We start from the raw sequence: 15,245 nt of genomic DNA on the forward strand, positions 1-15,245 counted from the left end.
TCGAGTCCCCTGCTTATAGACAGCAGGTATTTGACACATACTTGTATTTAAAGTAATATAAGATGAATTCATTTTCTTAGTGTGGTTAGAATCCACTTTTATTCCTTATCATAGACAAGTTCTTCATGTGGAAGAGGGTTTGACTGTTCTGTGTATGGTAAGAGGTTAGAGAAGGTGTGCATTTTGTTAGTCATCAATGTGCATTCTTTTTTTAAAAAATATTTTTTTTATTGATTTCAGAGAAGGGAGAGGGGGAAAGAGAGAAACATCAATGATGAGAGAGAATCATTGATTGGCTGCTTCCTGCAAGCCCCTACTGGGGATCGAGCCCGAAACTTAGGCATGTGCCCTGACCAGGAATCCAACCGTGACCTCCTGGTTCATAGGTCGACGTTCAACCACTGAGCCATGCCAGCCAGGCATCAATGTGCATTCTTGAATGCCTGTCACATGCAGGCGGTGTGTTGGGGACACAATAAGACACAACATCTTGGGTTTCACGGAGCTGACATCGCAGTGGTGAAAGTTGTAAACTGGGAATACACCGGGAACACTGATAGCGCTTGACCCTTAGGATATCACAAACTGCCGTTTCGACCGTTGTCTGAAATGTTTATTCTGTAATAAAGTGTTACTTTAATAGATAACGGAGGGAAAAGTTCTAATGCCAGACAAGTCACTGATGCTGCATTATTAAAACAAGAAAATTAAAGTTAATGGCACCAGAGGGAAAATAGTAAAAATGATTTTCTGGTCACGTGTTATTAACCATAATGAAATGAATAGAGGAATGGTGAGGGGGAAAGGGCTGGGTTGTTCCTACCCTCAAAGCCTGGCACAGGTGGCAGGCGAAGAAAGCGGCTGTGTCTTTCCAGCTTAACTCTTTCCTGGGCTGTACATCCCACCCCAAAACGCATGTGTGGCCTTGGTATTCCCAGGAGCCATAAAGCCCGCCTGAAATCATTCTCAGACAAGCCTCAGGGTCACCTTTTGTTGTCCTTGGAGACAGAAAATACGCTCTTACCCCTCTTCTGGATTCATTTTCAAAAATGATTCTTGGAAATGAGTTTTCCTTAGACACATTCATATATAATGACAGGCTAATATCTTACACACCATTACTGTATGTAATAACAGTGTGACAAAACTGACAAGAACTAGACTATGGATGTAAGGCAATTAGCTGTGGAGGGAGAGTCATCCGGCAGAAAGGATGAGCATCATCATACCGGGTGGTGACTTAATGGTTACTAAGTGATGAATGGGGACATCTCCCGAGGCGAAATTTCAAATGAATGAAAATTGTCCTTTTGGCCCCACCCTTCCTTTTGGCACATACTTTCCCGCTGCCGGGTCCTTCCTGCCATGGAGAAAAGTGTCGGTAGCTCTCACTGACTGCTGATGGGCTCATTCACCATAAGGTATAACGGGCTCATCATGCCACCTATAAGTTTCGGGAAATGCTATGGCAGGAATGGGAGGTTAATGGTGCGATTTTAGGGATCAGTGAAGAGACGTTTTAGATTTAAGGACTTGCCCAGGTACTCTGCAGCTCCCTTTGCAGCCTGGGTGTGGGGAGGAGCGGCTAAGTAGCTTCCTGTGGAGCTGGTCAGTCTGGGATGGAGTCCCAGTCGGCCACTTTCTGGCTGTGCCATCGTCAGCGTTGTTTTCCTCTGCTGTGAACTGGGGCTAACCATCCGCTCTGCCTCCTAGAGCTGTTTAGAGGCTGAAATGGATGAATTTGGCGGAGCCTGCTGCATAGTTAGAGCCCCACGAACCCCAGCGGCTCTTCGGTTACATGTGCCTCACAAGGAGCGTGGGGATGACTCAGGTTCCTGAGAGAGTGAGCGGTGGGGGGAGGAGGGAGCACTGTCCCCTCTTCCCTTCTCGTCCTCCCATCCTCGTGAGAGCCCAGTTACCTGTCAGGTCATTGTCTCCCTGAGGGATAGGGGAAGCTTCCCCTGCTCCTACCTGTTCCCTTGCTCACTTAGCTCCTTCTTTCCCTCAGACACAGCAGGTGGGCTCCCGGTGAGGTCCCTGCACTAGCTGTTTCCTCTGCCAGGGATGCATTGCCCACACACCCCTGGGCTACTTCCTTACCTTCTCCAGGTTCTTCCTCAAATATCACCTACTCGAGGCTTACTCCCACCGCCCTGTCACAGCCGCACCCACCCTCTCCCTGTCACTATTCCGGATACCACGTGCCCTGCTTTTTTATTCATTTCAATAGCTCTCACCACTTTCGGATATTCTAATATTTACTTCTTTATTATGATTTTTGTTTATGTATTTCTCCCCCAACCAGGAGGTAAGTTCCTACAGGGTAGGGATTTTTGTGTTTGGGGTTCATTGATGCATCCCAAGTGCTTAGAACAGTAGGTCCTGAACAAATGTTTGGTGAACAAGTGAATGGTTAAAATGAATGCATGAACTGCAAAGCAGTTGCAAATAAATTGAAATGCAAAGATAAATCACCATCCCTCATCACCTAACTAGGAAATCTAGGATTCATCTTTGAATCTTCTTTCCTCTTTCCTCTGCATATCCAACCATATTTTTTCCCCTTCTCCTACAGTTCCTTGCTACATTCTGATTCAGGGTTATTTATGTAAAATACCTATTTGTTTAAGCCACTTCAACCCTTAAAAACCTTCAGTGCCTCCCTGTCAACCCAGGATGAAACCCTAACAGCTTTGCCACTAACAAACCCTGTGAGTTAGACAGAATAATTACACACACACACACACACACACACACACACACACACACACACCCCAAACACACAGATCTCCATGTCATAATCCTGAGAACCTGTGACTATGTTAGATTACAGATGGAATTATTGTTGTTAGTCAATTGAACTAAAAATAAGGAGATTAATGTTGGTATATAGGTTGGCCTAATATGTCACAAAGGGTCCTTAAAAAGTGGAAGGAAGAGTCGGGGGAAACATGACTACAGATGAAGGTCACGGTGATGCAATGTGAGAAGGACTTGACTAGCTAGCTTTGAAGATGGAGGAAGGCGGCCACAAGCCAACGATGTTAGCAGCTTCTAGATCGGGGTGGGCAAACTTTTTGACTCGAGGGCCACAATGGGTTCTTAAACTGGACCGGAGGGACGGAACAAAAGCATGGATGGAGTGTTTGTGTGAACTAATATAAATTCAAAGTAAACATCATTACATAAAAGGGTACGGTCTTTTTTTTCAATAGTTTTATTCATTTCAAACGGGCTGGATCCGGCCCGCGGGCCGTAGTTTGCCCATGGCTGTTCTAGATTCTAGAAGCTGAAAGGCAAGGAAATGGATTCTAGAGCAACCCTCGAGCCTCCAATGATAGAAAATTCATACACTGCAACTTTTCTCTTTCCTGTTTGGATTTAGCTTCTTTGAAGCTACACCAGCTATTGTGAGGTTTAAAAAACTATTTGTAAAATGTTTAACCATAGTAGGTGCTGAATAAATAATAGCTCTGAGCTCTCACCATCATTTCCTTCCAAACCATATTGTCATTTCCAAGGGTAACCCATCCCATCATTCACTCTTTTCTTTACAGGGAACAACCCAATGCCTGCCTCGTAAACCTCATCTTAGTAAACCTCGTCCAGGGACTGGGCGGACATCCATTGATCCCCCGGACAGCAGCACCTGGCTGGCCGCCAAGGCTTCCCAAACCCCACTCCCATGCCAGGCAAGTAGTATCTACTCTCTCTCTCTCTGCTTCTTCACCTCCGTGATTCACATAATAACCATGTGAAGTAGTTACTATTATTCCCAGAGGCTTGGATAATGGTGAGGCAAGCAAGGTGGCATGGGTACAACATTTAAGGAGGCACTGTCAGGTTTGTGCAAGTCCTGGTCATGATTAGCCCACTTTATTGACAAGGAAACACAGGTTCAGGGAGATGAAGTATCTGCTGCAGATGGCAGAGGAGACAGTGCCCGTATTCTTACTTTACTTTCCGCTAGCTCTTAGAGCAGAGCCTGGCACACAGCTAACGCTCAGTAACTTCTCCAAAGAATAAAACTGAGGTGGTAGGTCAGGTAGCAAGTTGGCCTGGTGGTTGATGCACGTAGCAGTAGTAACAATGATGATGAGAACAATAAATATTCAACCCTTACCACATGTCTGCTGTGTGCTAGACACTGTGCTAAGTGCCTTGTGTATAGGCACAACAACCCTATGAGTCAGGCATTATGATGATCATTTTCATTCCAATGTGAAGCAGTTGAGGCTCAGAGAAATGGACCCCCTTGACTGAGGTCATACAGCTGGTAAGTTTTTCTTAAACCTAGTGTGTGAACCTGAGCGGCCTGGCTCAGCAGCCCTTAAACTTGATTTTGTCGCTTTCATTTGAAAGGACTGATTGACTGTGTTGTCTGACTAAGCATAATCAGAGGCTAGTTACCCATCTAAGGGTTAGCTCTGAAGTTTTAAGGGTCTGATGGTGTTTTAAGGAGGACAGGACTGTCTGATGGCAGCAGGGCCGGCGTAGGAATGAGATATTGAAGGAAGCATTGAAGCTGAAGGAGCCACACTCGGGAAAGCAGACAAGCCAACTCCGTTCCTGTGAAGTGCGTTTACTCATCTGTTATGAGCTCACTCTAATGCAACTTTACTTTTGGTGTAATAAATTGTATTAACTTTATGCTTCAGTGAGTTATCTCTCAAAATAGAAAAATGTTTATTTCCAGGAGTCTTCTTTCATTTACACATGGAAGTCTATGGGAGTTTTAAAAATGGCTTTTAAGAGCCTCACTGATGGCTAAGAAATTGCTATTTCAGTCTTGAAAATTGCCTTTTCTACCAGAAACACCGAGCAAGGAAATCAGACCATCTGATCTTGCTGGATTGAAAAAAATTACTCTGGTGCTGAGATGGCCTTTCCCCTTTGTGACAAAAATTAAACCTCCAGTTCCCTCTCTGGAATACTTAATAAGTAAGATAACACAGGAAGCAAACGGTATCATTTCTTCCAATGAAAGAAGGCACCCAAATGTTCTGAGCCTGTTTTTCTCTCTTGTGGTGACATTCGGATAACTCATGAGTTTATTGTTAACTTTCTCAAAGCAAAGAGCTAATGTCCCATCTTTAGACCACAGCCACCTTCCTTAGGTTGTAATGATTTGGCTATATCCCTGTAATTTGAGTGGCCTAAGTCCAATAGCACCACCTAAACACTTTCCTTTCACAGTCATGTGAAAAAGTTGAACACTTCTTTATACACAGCTGTGGAAAGTGAAAGAGCCTTCCCAAATACTCCCCAGTGTGGGAAGACTTGCTTGCATTTTCCTGGTGGTTGCCTTCCACCCTTGATTGCAAATATCTTCTGTCAACACAATTCTTGATCTCCTCTTGGTCGTCTGCCAGCTACTGATGTCTCTGCTGCTTCAGCCCAAGGATGCTTTTCTTTCCTTCTTTGCAAAAGACTCTCCTCTAACAGTATTATGGAATGGGATGGACTTTTAATGGAAGTTAGGGACTCAGTGGGAAATTACATCATAGAACGGGAAGCAACTAAACACGAATTTTGGTTTCCAACTAGGATGTAGAAAGTTGAAGTGTTGTTACCACCCTACCAACAAGAAAAACTTAAATATTTGATGAAATTATAAATTTTCTTGAAGCTCTCAGAAAATTGAGTTCACAGGCCAAACAACTAGACTAAAGTCTAAGGGAAGTTAAGGATTCCTAAGGAGAGGGAGGTTGTCCCCCCGGCAGAACTCAGGAGCCACCTGATAAAAAGAGTTGGGTTAAATTTGTTAATGAATTACTAAAGACTAGGTGCCACCCAAGCAAGAAAAATCCACATCTATAGACCCTTCTTCACCAATGTTCACAAGGAAGATAAGGGAGAGGGTGGGAGCCTACCTCAGTGATGCAGGCTTAGAGGAGAGAAGTAGGTACTTCTCTGGAAAAGCCATTAAACTTCGCCTTAATTATTTTCTCTTTGAAGAACAAAGGAATATATAGGTCAATGCTCAACAACTGAGCCACACTGACCCGGCAAAGAACAAAGGTCTTAAGACACTTCGGGGAGAGCAGCAAACCCTGAAACCCCTAAGACATTGTGAAGACCTGTGTGGCTGAGGGGTGGGTAAAAGGAAAAAGAAAAAAGTCTTATATTTAAAGAGATAGGGCAAGAAACCACTTAGGACCCAGGACATTTGAGGTCTCTTATGCCTCTTATACCTAGTTGGGGGGTAAGATCATTAAGGAAGTCTTACCTCTGAGCCCAGCCGGTGTAGCTCAATGGTTTAGCATCGACCCATGAACCAGGAGATCATGATTTGATTTCCAGTCAGGGCAGATGTCTGGGTTGCAGTTTTCATCCCCAGTGGAGGGCCTGCTGGAGGCAGCCTATTGATAATTCTCTCTCATCAATGATGTTTCTATCTCTCTCGTTCCCTTCCTCTCTCTGAAATTAATAAAAATTTTATATATATAGAAAGTCTTACCTCTGAGATCCAGAGATCCAGAGCCTGTCTAAGGCTTAGGCTAGACTAAAACAACAGACATTCCCCTCCCCCTTCTCCCAGCCTCCACTCCCACCAAGCTGGGAAGCACTGAGTAACAAGCAACGGCAGTCTTCTAGAGGAAGGACAGGTTCTTTCTAAGGCACAGATGTACAGATAAACACAAAGCTGAAGATGGAGTAGGAATGTTGAGAAAATCCCCTTGCCAAGCCAGCCTCCACATAAATAATTTTTAATTGCTCTAAAAGTAAGTGACATTTTGTAAAGAAGTAGCAATGTAGTTTGGTTTAAAGCACGTGTAGAAGAAAGATATATGCAAACAATAGCACAAAAGATGGGAGGATGGAGTTGGAAATATATAGTTATAATGTTAAGTTCTTTTACTAAACATGAAATAGTATTATTTAAAGTAGCATGATATAAACACTAGGGTAACCACTAAAAACTTTAAAAAAGAGATTTTTTTCTAAAAAAAACAGCGAATTGTGGAAATACAAAGCAAGAAGAAAAAAAAGCAGGCCAAAGAGCAAAGGACAGATGGAATAAATAGAAAACAGCTAGTAAGAGTGTCGATTATAGCCCAGTCATATCATTAATTACATTAAATGTAAATGATCTGACTATACCAATTCAAAAAACAGGGACTGCCGTCTGGGGGAAAAATGACCTGTATATAAGAAACTCATTTCAATAACGACATAGGTTGGTTGAAAGTGAAAGAATAGAACAAGACATTCCATGCAAACACCAACCAAATGAGCGTTGGAGTGGTCATGTGAGTATCAGACTAAGTGAAATTCAGAACAAGGACTATTACTAGGGATAAAGAAGGACATTACATGATGATGAGGGGGTCAGTTCACCAGGAAGACATAGCAATCCTAAATGTAGTTGCATCTAACAACAGGGCCTCAAAAACTGGTAGGACTGGAAGGAGAATTAGAGAAACTCACAGTCACAGTCGGAGGCTTCAGAACTCCACTCTCAATAATTGAGAGAACACGATGGCAGAAAATCATTAAGGATACAGAAGACTTAAAAAACTCTGTCTTCTGTATAAGTGTGTAATTGACAGTGACTGTCCACTAAACCCAACAGCAGCAGAATACTCAGTCTTTTCAGTTGCCCATGGAACACTCACTGAGATAGACAATATTCTGGAACATAAAAACACACCTCAAAAAAACACACACCAAAAAAACCCCAGTAGAAGCTTTGAAATGACAGCTTTTCTTTAATACTTTAAAACTTCAAGATCACATTTTAGAAAAAGGGCTCAGGTTAGAGAACTTCTGCTTCTCAGCCAGCCTGTAGTCTCTGTAAGTGGAAGGGACCACAACTTCCAGAGCAAATCCGGGGAGGCATGACCCCACCATTACATTGCAAATTAGTTGGTTATTCAAGTGGATAGGGGCTAGATGTGAGGAAAGCACTCAAAAGGCTGAATTGAAGGGCTTGTGTTCATACTTCTTTAAAAGAAAAAAAAAAAAGGAAATACCAGTTCTCCCATTCCTTGAAACTGGGAGTGTATTAAATCATTCTTCCACTTGACAAATATTTTAGGGCTTACTATGCATCAGCCACTTTTCTAAGGGCTAAGGATATTGTGCCGAGCCAGTTCAGCCAAGGGTTCCACAAGCCTAAGTGAGGGCGGTGAAAGATAGAGAAATGACAAAGAGAATAAGCTGGGTCTAGGTGGATCTTCCTGTGCTGGGCTGAGGCCACAGAGAGAGATCCAGAGGCAAGCTGAGCCTTTATTTTATAGCCAGAGGTAAACAAGGTAGTGGTCACCATAGTTACAATGTTCTTGTGAGTTTCACTTGTTTTGGCAGCACTTGCTGCACCTACCAAAGCCCATTAACTTCCCAGATAAGATCTAGGGAGCTCATAAGGTCAAGCCTAATTATGCTAAGAGGACTGTGCCCTCTAAGCTGGGACTTGTTTGTGGCTTTGCCAACAGGTCAGTCCAGGCTTAACCCTATAGCTGCGACCTACAGTTATGAAGCTAAAAAAGCAGTGAACGAAACAATAAAGGAACTGGCTTCATGGCACTTAAATTGTAGTGAGAGAGACAGACCCAAGCACATCAATATATAATTTAACACCAGATAGTGATAAGTGCTTGGAAGAAGAAGAAACAAACAAAAATGGCATGGGCTGCTATTATGAGTGATGGTCTAGAAAAGACTCCCTGAGGCCTTCTTTTTCTGACCTTACCGATTCCTTATTCTGTGTCTTTATTTCATCTTTGAGGAGTTGATATTCTTTAATTGACTTTTTTTTCCTAGAAAGAGAAAGGGAGAGGGAGAGTTAGAATCATTAGTCAGCTGCCTCCTGCACGCCCCCTATTGGGGATCAAGCCCCGAAACCTGGACATGTGCCCTGACTGGGAATCAAACTGGTGACCTCTTGGTGCACAGAGTGTCATTCAATCAACTGAGCCACACTGGCCCGGGCTGAGGGGTTGACATTTGAGCAGAGACCTGAATGAAGTAAGATAGCCAGCCATGCAGGTGTCTGATGGAAGAGTCTTCCAGGCAGAAAGAAGGACATATACCCTGATGTGTATACTTGGTACATGTGTGACTACTTGGCTTGTGTGAGAAATAGCAGTGTGGCAACTATGGCTGGAGCAATGCGTTAGAAGAGAATGCAGGCTGATCGGGTCTGAAACACAGGTTGAAGCAGATGCTATAGGACTTTGCAGGCTGTGATAAGAAGTTTCTACAGTGTCTCCTTTCCCTGAAATGCCACGGGGAACTTATTGTTGGACACACATATAGGAGCATACCTCAAATGTAGCCTCCCGTAGAGTTTTTTTGGGGGACATTGTTGTTTTAGTTGTATTTTTTCATTATCAGAAGGACTCCTTTGCACTGTTACAAGGGAAAATTACAAGAGTTGGATAAATGCAGGAATCCAATCCCGGTCCTGCACATACCACAGCGAGGCTGGTGACGGCTGGGGTCACTGTAAGGGCTGCTTCAGGGGGAGTCAGATTGATATTAGATGCCTTAGTTCTGAGACCAATCAAAATAATGGGACCACTCTGGCATTGTTTAAACATCCCCCCTCCAGGTCACTACTGGTTTCCCTCTTCTAGTAAAAGAGACATCTGCTTCCTTGTGTAGAAGAGGCTTCAGGCCCTGAATTATGGTGAGGTAATTCATGCTTAACTGTGAATGGCTGCATAGGCCTCAGCCCTGCACCTCCTAATGCACAAGATACTAATTAGTAGACTATAATTCACACTGTGTGAGTTCATATTGCTTATCTTTCTTGTAGGAAACAGATAGCTAGGAACCTATAGTGCCCGTGAGTGACAAGTATGCTCACTCGGATAACATCAGGCAAGCAATTCCGCATAAACTGAAAAAGGTAAGAGTGTAAAGAGACATAACAAAATGGCCTTTGAGAGACAAGGATTGTTTTTCACAAAGTGCATTAAATAACTGACAGTGGTCGCAATGGCACCGGGCCTACTCAGACAAAAACTTTCTATTAAAACTTTAGTCCCTCTTGTAAGGAAAAGGGCCTATAAACTAATCATGCATTCTCTTTTAAAGTGATTCTAAAAAGCACTGAGACTTGTCTGTGCGTTCAACTACAGATCTGACGAAACTTTTGTGATGGATTTGGGAAACCTATTATTTTGTCATAGCTTAAGGAAAAAGCTGTAGTATCCTTTAATGGTTCAAATACTAGAACTTGTGAAACCATGGGAATAATACAAATTGGTGGAAAACAATAACATTCTCACAGCTGGACCATCTGGTGGGTTATTCAGACATAACAGTGTATATCACGGAACGGCTGCCATAAACCACCAGATGAAGATAAGAGCTGGCATCGACTTCTAATTTTCCAAGGCTTAAATTGCTTTTAGTTTCTTAGGTTCTGGGAATGGTCTCAGAATCTTCCAAAATGTGATCTTTTTAAAAACAAGTTGTGATGCTAGTCACCTTAGGACAAGAACCTGACGTCTTCATGGTCAATCCTATGACAGTAAAGTGTGTCCTTCTTCAAATACATGTGCTGTGCTCTGTTATACAATTATATGCACACTGTCCTGTTCAAAGAACGTCTTCTGCTTTTATTTAGCTCATTTTTAAAAGCTGCTTTATTTTTATTTTTTTTTAGCAGAATGTAGTGGATAGAAGAACACCTTTGATCCCATATTGTGTGAACCCTGGCTCCACCACCTACTAGCTATATAGCAAGTTACTTATCCTTTTGGGCCTCAGTTTTCTAATCTTAAAATGGGATAATATTAGTACTTAATCCAAATGGTTGTTGAGAGAAATAAGTTAATTAAGAGCTTAGAACACTGCCTGTCACATAGTGAGTCATCTTTGTAACAATGATAATCATTCATTTTATGAGTAAGTAGAATTGGAGGTAGCCTCACATTCTGGTTCTTTCTCGATGGCCAGTACAATGGTTTACACATAAAGAGATCTCACTAATATTTAAAAAATCCAGATCATATTGTATAAATCTGAACAATAATAGTAATAACATTAAAAATAATGCATTTATTGAGCTACTATTATGTAACAGGCATTGTTCTAATCTAGATGCTTTACACAGTCAACAGGTTATTTATTAAGTGACTGCTGGCTGACTAAGATATTGGGGATGCAGCAGTGAACCAAATAGACCTGGCTCTTGCCTTTTGAAGTAGTTACTGTTAGCATTCTTTTGTAGGTGACGAAATAGAAACTCCATGAATTAAACTTTCTTATTGCCACAATGTTAGGAAGTGGCAGCTTCCTGACTTGAAAGCCCAAGTTCTGACATACATATATTAGTTCAAGTCTTTTATTAACTCATATACAATTTACTTGTCATCCGGTTAGTTGAAGCAAGAGGTCAGACAACACTTGCATAATAATGTCTATCAAAGTGCCTGGCCATAAAACTCCAGCACCATATTCATCTGAAGGGCACTCCTGACAAAGGCACGTGATTTTGCCATTCTCATCTGCTTTGTAGTATTTCAGGACAGCCAACTTCACCTTCTTTCTCTTATGCTTATTCTTCTTGGGAGTAAGACTTCTTCCTTTGCTTAGCACCACCAAGAAGTCTCCACACAAGATGAAGAGGGGAGCCTTTAAAAAAGATATTTTATTGATTTTTTACAGAGAGGAAGGGAGAGGGATAGAGAGCCAGAAGCAATGATGAGAGAGAAACATTGATCAGCTGCCTCCTGCATACCTCCTACTGAGGATGTGCCCGCAACCAAGATACATGCCCTTCCAGTCCGCAGGCTGACGCTCTATCCACTGAGCCAAACCAGCCAGGGCAGTGGACTCCTTCTGAATGTTGTAGTCAGACAAAGTAATCTGTCGTCCAGTAGCTTGCCAGCCAAGATCAGTCTTTGCTGATCAGGAGAAATTCCTCCCTTATCCTGGATCTTGGCCTTTACATTTTCTATCATATCCAAGGGTTCAACCTCAAGAGTGATGTTCTTCCTTATACGGGTTTTCATGAAAATCTGCATCTTGGTGGTGGTTCCACTGTAGATGGTGGATTGGAATAGAAGAGCCGCTGTTTTTCTTCCTTGGTTTAACACCAAAGTCTTTGATGTTAAACTTGGGGCATCTTGAGCACCATAAAACATAATGTTGGTAATGGGTTGTAACATATTGAATACTTTTAAAAAATCCATGACTCATAAAGGGGGGTGGGATGGTAGAAAAAGGAAGTTCTTTAAAGAAGAATGCCAAGAATATGTAGACAGGGCAATGGAAAGAAAAGGCAAGGTTAATAATAGGCCCTGAAACTTCCACGGGGTTAAAGTTTATTGGAGATCTGGTTATTCACACAGTGTCAAAGTATCACTCCCCAGATTATTTATAATTAATAAATACAGTGAATCAAATTTAACATATCCAATAATAAGACAAGCTCACCATATGCAATGCAATAAGGAATACACTGCATTGTCTGTGCATTGCTCTTGCAATACCCTAACTCTAATCATGAGGAAACAAGCAGACAAATTCAGAATGTAGAAAAGACATTCTACAAGGCAACTGGCCTGGGCTCTTTTCAAAAATCAATGTCATGCAAAACAAAATCCAAGAGACGGGCTATTCTATGTTAAAACAGACCAAAGAGCTATAACAACCAAATGCAATGTTAAAACCTTGTTTGGATTCTGATTCAAAACTTAAAAAAACAGAGAAGACCTTTTGGCATCAAACAGGAAGATTTGAGTATGGGCTGTAAACTAGACGATAATACGAATTAAATTTCTTGGTTGTGATAATGGTATTGTGGGCTATGAAGGAGAACATCTGATTCTTACGATAAGCATGCTGAAGCCTTTAGGGACAATGTGTCATAATGTCCGCAATATAATTTCCAGTGCATCAGCTGAAAAAGTGTGTGTGTGTACTAGTATACACATTATCTATTCCTCTATGAGAGATATTAAGGAAGCAAATATGGAGTAAACACTAATCTAAAGGAAGAGTATACAGGTGTTTGTTGTATTATTTTTTTCAACTTTTAGGTGTTTTGAAATTTTTCAAAATTAAAAGTTGGGAGAAAAAATGCAAACAGTGAACATTTTGCAGACTACATAAAACTTGGCTGTGCAATGCCTCCGGTAGCAAAGATGAAATTTCTCCCCTGGATCCAGAAAGATGTCTACCCCATAGTTCCCTTTGGCTACTTCTGAGCTGCTGCAGTTTTTTGGAATCTATCTTTACATCCATTCAAATTCTGTGAGAATCCAAGCTTTTAAATCTGTGTTTGATGCCGTCACTGGAAAATTTATCCCACTGCCTGAAAGTATATGTTTGCATAACATTAGGAAATAGGTTTTTATTTTATTATTTATTTTTGTTGTTGTTCCTAATCCTCACCTGAGGATATTAGGGAGAGTGGAAGGGTGGCGGCGGGGGGGGGGGGGAAAGAGAGAGTGAGAGAGAGGGAGAGAGAGAGAAACATCAATGTGAGAGACACATTGATTGGTTCCCTCCCACATGTACCCCAACTTGGGCTGGGGACTTAATCTGCATCTCAGGTATGTGCTCTTGACTGAAAATTGAGCCCAAGACCCTTTGGTGTGTGGGCCGACACTCTATCCACTGAGCATACCTGCCAGGGCTAGGAAGTAGATTTTTAAATCCATTAGGTGAACAGTCATTATGTTTACAACATGACCTCTTAGAGTGATTTAAGGAGACTTGCGTCATAAGCTTTATTAGTTGCCCTTCCCAAAATGTCTTGTCTGTTTTTTTCTTTTCTTTGTTTTTGAACTATTTAAACTTTATTTTTATTACATCAACAGTCTTGTTCCTTGTAAATTAAAATAAAGTAAGAAAAAATCAGTTGTCCATAATCTGCATCAAAATGTGTTCCTATCTTCATGAATCTTCTTCCGGCCTGTTCTATGCCAGTCTCTGTGTGGTCTCCACTTTTGGTCCTCGGTTTTCAGGGTTCTCTCCAGCGAGTCTTCTGTTCTGTTTTTTTCTTACATAAATAAAGTCTACCAGAATACTTTCATGAGCATCCAAACCTAGCATCAATTATGATCACTCCAGGTAAATATGTCTTTCTCATACTATTCTGATGTTCAAAATTAGTAACTAAAGCAGTGTCCTATATATAATATGGAAAGATGTTCTATCGAATTGAATATGAAGCAACATTTTTTTTCTGATAATTTTGGAAAAATATATATTTGGACATACATGGAATTTATTTTTTTTATGGGAATAATGGCAGTAATTACCTTTTGATTTATATTGAAGATTAAAGGAGATCATTTCAGAAAGTGCATTGGTATAATGCCAATACCTGGTAAAATCTCTAAAAGGTTTATTATTATTATTATTAAGCAATGTAACAGTATGTTATAGGTGCCACCTTCTTGCTCCATCATAAGTAAGGAACAAGATAACATGGGCTTGGAATTCTTTTCTTCTTTCTCCAATTGTGGATTGGATGCCAGGTTGTTTTGACTCTGCAGCCTTCCTCAGAGCTGTCAGAAGATTTCACCGGGGTGCATAATGCATCATGAAAGTGACCACCAGTCACAGCCTTCTGCTTGCGCCCTATTAGGACACTACAAAAGCAGATTGCATCCTTCCATCTTGCCGCATTCAGGCAGCTGTATTTCCCAAAGAACAGCTGCCATTTATAGACAGTTTAGACATCTTACAGGATCCACGATCAGGGTCCTGTGACTATGATCAGTTGCATGGAACAGTCTTGCCTCCTTATGAAAGGATGTAGACTTCTCTCTTTCAACCAATTTAGCCCCTTAAGCAAAATTGAGCTAGATACCAGCGGCAGAAGTCACTTTTGTAAAAATGTCTCAAAACACAGAGAAAGAGAAAACAACCCTTAACCCTCCTTGGTCATAACAATAGTAGCAGAGCCATTATTTTAGCACCTCTGTAGTTAGTGTTTCAGGGGAGAGGGTAAATACCTTGTCACCCTGTTGGTCTCCCTATTTTCATCCCGAAGCTATGAAAGACTGGCCAATTACAAGAATAACAGCTAACTTGGAATTTTCCCGGTAGCTGTTATTTTCTTCATCCCATAAATTTAAAGATCAATCTCAGAACAATCTGTGTTGCAGTTTGAGTCAAGTAGGTGTGATTATTAGGGTGAGTCAGGAGAACTTGACAATGTGATTTCTTGTCACATTAAAGGAAGTACTATCCTTATGGTTCATAGAATGAAGGGTACTTTAAGGTAATTTGCTCAACTTGGGAGAATATTTCACTATGAGCATGGACTTTAGATT

At 41.4% G+C, this 15,245-nt stretch overlaps 1 pseudogene; it reads right to left on the reverse strand.

Annotated features, from left to right (window-relative positions):
- Positions 1-11,318: 11,318 nt before the first annotated feature.
- Positions 11,319-11,981, reverse strand: LOC107181800 (annotated as a pseudogene).
- Between the last annotated feature and the right edge of the window lie 3,264 nt (positions 11,982-15,245).

The sequence above is a fragment of the Myotis davidii genome, unplaced genomic scaffold (genome assembly GCF_000327345.1).
Source record: "Myotis davidii unplaced genomic scaffold, ASM32734v1 scaffold290, whole genome shotgun sequence".
Classification (NCBI taxonomy): domain Eukaryota; kingdom Metazoa; phylum Chordata; class Mammalia; order Chiroptera; family Vespertilionidae; genus Myotis; species Myotis davidii.